Raw genomic sequence first — 6,000 nt, forward strand, 5'->3', positions numbered from 1 at the left:
TTTGTGTTTAGAGACGATATCCACCCACCTCTACCATATTTAACCGTGTAGTGCGTTTGTCATACGCGCAGCCATATTATGACTTTTTATCACATCACCGTGATTCATATACAATCAGTAAGCTACAAACATCCTTTAATATCAATTCGCTCTACCTCGGAAATAATATATTTTCATATATATGTTACCAAAGAAGAATTTTTAGTTGATAATAAGTTCGTCGTCCCGTGGGCTCGAACCAGCGAAGGACAAGAACTCAGGACTACAGTGGATGCATTAACCCACGGCCAGCAAGTGAGGTATAAGTGGATATCGGCTCCCATATACAAATCCCCGTCGAACTCAGGTGTTTGTATTTAGAGACAACATCCACCCACCTCTGCCATATTAACCGTGTAGTGCGTTTGTCGCATGCAGCCATATTATGACTTTTTATCACATCACCGTGATTCATATACAATCAGTAAACTACAAACGTCCTTTAATTTTAGTTGATAATAAGTTCGTCGTCCCATGGGCTCGAACCAGCGAAGGACAAGAACTCAGGACTACAGTGGATGCATTAACCCACACGGCCAGCAAGTGAGGTATAAGTGGATATTGGCTCCCATATACAAATCCCCGTCGAACTCGGAAATAATATATTTTCATATATGTTACTGAAGGTAACATATATGAAAATATATTATTCCCAAATGGTAACAAATTGGATATTAAAGGACGTTTGTAGCTTACTGATTGTATATGAATCACGGTGATGTGATAAAAGTCATAATATGGCTGCATGCAACAAACGCACTACGGACACGGTTAACATGGCAGAGGTGGGTGGATATCGTCTCTAAATACAAACACCTGAGTTCGACGGGGATTTGTATATGGGAGCCAATATCCACTTATACCTCACTTGCTGCCCGTGTGGGTTAATCGTCCACTGTAGTCCTGAGTTCTTGTCCTTCGCTGGTTCGAGCCCACGGGACGACAAACTTATTATCAACTAAAATTCCCCTTCGTAACATATATAAAAATATATTATTTCCGAGGTAGAGTGAATTGAATATTAAAGGACGTTTGTAGCTTACTGATTGTATATGAATCACGGTGATGTGATAAAAAGTCATAATATGGTTTTATGAGCAAACGCACTACACGGTTAACATGGTGAAGTGGGTGGATATCGTCTCTAAATACAAACACCTGACTTCGACGGGGATTTGTACATGGGATCCGATATCCACTTATACCTCACTTGCTGGCCGTGTGGGTTAATGCGTCCACTATAGTCCTGAGTTCTTGTCCTTCGCTGGTTCGAGCCCACGGGACGACGAACTTATTATCAACTAAAAAATTCCCCTTTGGTAACATATATGATAATATATTATTTCTGAGGTAGAGCGAATTGGATATTAAAGGACGTTTGTAGCTTACTGATTGTATATGAATCACGGTGATGTGATAAAAAGTCATAATATGGCTGCATGCGACAACCGCACTACACAGTTAACATGGCAGAGGTGGGTGGATATTGTCTCTAAATACAAACACCTGAGTTCGACGGGGGATTTGTATATGGGAGCCGACATCCACTTATACCTCACTTGCTGGCCGTGTGGGTTAATGCGTCCACTGTAGTCCTGAGTTCTTGTCCTTCGCTGGTTCGAGCCCACGGGACGACGAACTTATTATCAACTAAAAAATTCCCCTTTGGTAACATATATGAAAATATATTATTTCCAAGCTAGAGCGAATTGGATATTAAAGGACGTTTGTAGCTTACTGATTGTATATGAATCAATGTGATGTGATAAAAAGTCATAATATGGCTGCGTGCGACAAACGCACTACACGGTTAACATGGCAGAGGTGGGTGGATATCGTCTCTAAATACAAACACCTGAGTTCGACGGGGGATTTGTATATGGGAGCCGACATCCACCTATACCTCACTTGCTGGCCGTGTGGGTTAACGCGTCCACTGTAGTCCTGAGTTCTTGTCCTTCGCTGGTTCGAGCCCATGGGACGACAAACTTATTATCAACTAAAATTAAAGGACGTTTGTAGCTTACTGATTGTATATGAATCACGGTGATGTGATAAAAAGTCATAACATGGCTGCGTGCGACAAACGCACTACACGGTTAACATGGCAGAGGTGGGTGGATATCGTCTCTAAATACAAACACCTGAGTTCGATGGGGGATTTGTATATGGGAGCCGATATCCACTTATACCTCACTTGCTGGCCGTGTGGGTTAATGCGTCCACTGTAGTCCTGAGTTCTTGTCCTTAACGCTGTTCGAGCCCACGGGACGGCAGAACTTATTATCAACTAAAAATTCCCCTTCGGTAACATATATGAAAATATATTATTTCCGAGGTAGAGCAAATTGGATATTAAAGGACGTTTGTAGCTTACTGATTGTATATATATATATATATATATATATATATATATATATATATATAAATATATATATATATATATATATATATATATATATATATATATATATATATATATATATATATATATATATATATATATATATATATATATATATATATATATATATATATATATATATATATATATATATATATATATATATATATATATATATATATATATATATATATATATATATATATATATAATATGTAGCCAGCATCAAATGGCTCATAGTAGGCCTACATTCTACATGCAATGTAGAACAAATTTCTTTAAATAAAATTTCGTATACCATATTGTATGTTAATAATCCAATCTAAACTGCAATATGTATTAAAAATTATTTACATTGTCATGCATCCACATTTTTAAAATAGAACCCATATCAGTCATGCATTAAATGACAAGATAATTTATCCTGCTGTGAAATGATTCCCAAGAACATGTACTAATGTAAAATTCTTCTGACGACGATGAAGCTGAAGCCATAATTATACTATTACTTGGTTATTAGTTCATCTGAATATGATCAATTTACTGAACAACAAAGAAACCAATAGGCTACAATTAAGGATTCTGATTCGCACTAAACTACTAAGATTAGTCTAAAAAAAAAAGATTAAAAAATACTAAAAACCTTGATTTATCATTACTCCAAGTATACTATTTAGTTTTCAATACCGGCCTTGATTACCTCGGGAAGAAAACGGCGGAATTTTTGAAACAGAAAACGAACAGCACTGCTAGGGACTGGGGCTGGGCCCTTGGGTATGGACTGTGGGGATTGGCAGTAGAGGCTGAACTTTTGTGGTGGGTGGATGTAGGTTAATTGGCGAACGGGTTATCGCGTGCGCGCGACGAGAGATGTGGATATGTTTTAAGATAAGGATGAATAACAAAACATAACTTGGATATTTATTTATTTTAATTAAAATGAAACAATAGTGAAAGCGTGTAATGTAAAAGAGGCAGTTCATATAACAAAACAGAAAACTTGAGACCTAGGCCTATAAGGCGTGTGTGTAACGAATTGTTAGCTGGTTGTCAATGCTTATCCTAGATAACAGCAAGGCCTATGTATCAAACTGCAAGTACTGAAATTGTTCCATTTGTATGTGAAATATTCAACCGAGGCAAAAATTAAGAGAATAGACCAATCGCATTCAAGAAAAAACTGGAATAAACAGGTGGAGAGCCTGAAAGAGTTCGTTGAATTTTTACCATTTCAGTGCTAAGAAAAACGCTAACCATTTTTTAAAATTAATCAATTGCAAATCGAACATTTTGCCAACCAACTAAATGATAAGGCTTGAAAATATAAATGAATTAAATTTTCTTGGAAACTATTATAATTCCTGCCTCAAAACCTAAAGAACGCAACGAGAATTCGAAAATTTGCTTTAAAAGTGATTATAAATTAAATATCAGATGTGGTGACGATTAGGTACATGATCATTGGGGCCTAATAACCTTTTAGAGGTTGTAGCAAGAATAGGTCTACTACGCCAGACCCTTTTACGGGTGCAGAGTTGGTTTCTCACTGAGTGCTCTCCATTTCGTGATTAAATATTATAGACTCAGATTTGTTGTTAGTTGCTCGTCTTTCTTTACTGGCAATGTTCAGCAGGCTACGCGAAATTCGCTAAAAGCGTTTCCGTCATAAGCCAAAAGGCTTCAACAAGCATCAACACCATCCTTGTTCATTTTTGAAGGTCCTTTCTGCCATCACCTGGAAGATCCACCGGGCCACATATGTTTGTCCGTAACAATTTATGATTTCCAAGAATTACCAGTTCTTCCTTGTCATTAAAGTGTGTGGATAGCGTCCAACAAGATTAATCATGAGTAACCGTAGACGGCTGGAAAGGGCAGGGATTATATTAGCAAAAAGTTAGCCTGTACGGGAATTATCAAGAACGTTGTTACAGTGCCGTTATCCAACAACAGACTTATTATTTTTCGTGGATTATGAGTTGTTTGTCAGACATATGTAGGGCTGATAGTCTGTCCTGAGAAGGACGGCCGTCGCTTTCCCCAGCTGATGGTGAGTGTTATTAAATTGTATTTATAAGTTTATGTAATGTGACTGTAACGACAATACGTATTAACAAGCTTTTTGCACTATAGTTCTACATTATCTTCATCGCTTCACTCATTACTCATAAAGTGTTGACATGTTATCATTAATAACAAATTTGAGTAAAAGTCAAATATTTCAATGGACGGAAGTTAATTGGACTAATAAAGAAATAATTGCTTTCTTACATCTGGATCATGGGCAAGGACTGGAGTTTGGCAAGCTTCATAAAAAAAAAAAAAAAAAAATTATCGTGCCTATGCTGACCTACTCAGTAAATTGGTTGTCGAACCAGGGTTACAAAGAACACGGAGAGAGAGAGAGAGAGAGAGAGAGAGAGAGAGAGAGAGAGAGAGAGAGAGAGAGAGAGAGAGAGGCATCACCTTATACCTTTAAAGGCAATGGTTCCGGAAGTTGTTAATCTTCCGGTTCTTAATAAGCCGTTTGAGATAAGGTTATATGTTCCATGCCCTCCACGTTGGTTGCGGCTCCCCACACCCGATAGACTACCAGGTGCCCTCTAACTCACTGCTTGTATATATGTATATTATATATGTATGCTCACATATGCCTATATACTGTTCGTAGTTCGTTCTTCACCTTTTCCCCCTTAAGAAGGATGGCTAGAAGCAAACATGATAGCCAGTTTAACCTGATGGAAGTTTTGGTTCGAACAGCTATTATTACTTTTTTTTCTGACTAAGTGCCTCTTCCTTTTAGAGGGTTCGGAGGATGTAGTGTTCAAGTGTGCCCATCTCCACACGACAGTCAACAAGCCACACAATTAATATCTATGGTCATTGGAGGGTAATGAATTTTCTTGGAATAGATAAGTTAGAATTTATCAGTGGATATGGCCTACTCACAAACTCAACTCGGAAGAATGGCATAGTTTGATTTATTGAATATTGAAATTAAGCTTAGAAAAGGGGCTTAATTTGAATTATGGAATGATGAGTTAACATTCTACGATTGAAATTTGGATATGGCATTTAAAACCTAGGACGAGTAGTGAGACAGTAGTCTTTTTAAAACCCAGTCTTGACTACCAGACATACGTTGCTCTCATTCCTTTGAAAATTCATTTATTTAAGTCATGGGTTGTATGGCGAGTAATGCGTGATTCTTCGTTGAATTTTTTATTTGGCTTATAACGACGAAACAACTTATGAAATGAGATTGACATGTTGGGAAGGCGATCACAATAATGAAATTCAAATATGAATCTTTTAAATAGGTGATATTGAGGGATTTGTTGACATTGACCTACTGTACTGTGTAGCCAGGCTAAAATACTTAGTGAACCAAGTAATCTAGCAAATTTAGCCTACCTTTCGAGTGAAGCAACCGTTGAGGCAGAATAAACGTGGCACAATCCTGGCACGGGAAATGTTATTTGGATAACTGCAGGTACTTATACATGGACATATAAGAATGGTTTCATACAAGCTGTTATCAGTAATATTCTCATGAT

At 37.3% G+C, this 6,000-nt stretch overlaps 1 protein-coding gene across 1 annotated transcript in view; it reads right to left on the reverse strand.

Moving 5' to 3' along the window:
- The window catches only part of LOC136832064 (catenin alpha-like), a 41,508-nt gene extending 35,508 nt beyond the window's left edge, over positions 1-6,000 (reverse strand). Inside the window, 1 exon segment of the mRNA XM_067092619.1 lies at positions 5,858-6,000. The gene's annotated coding sequence lies outside the window, so the exon portion shown is untranslated.

The sequence above is a fragment of the Macrobrachium rosenbergii genome, chromosome 49, assembly GCF_040412425.1.
Source record: "Macrobrachium rosenbergii isolate ZJJX-2024 chromosome 49, ASM4041242v1, whole genome shotgun sequence".
NCBI lineage: Eukaryota > Metazoa > Arthropoda > Malacostraca > Decapoda > Palaemonidae > Macrobrachium > Macrobrachium rosenbergii.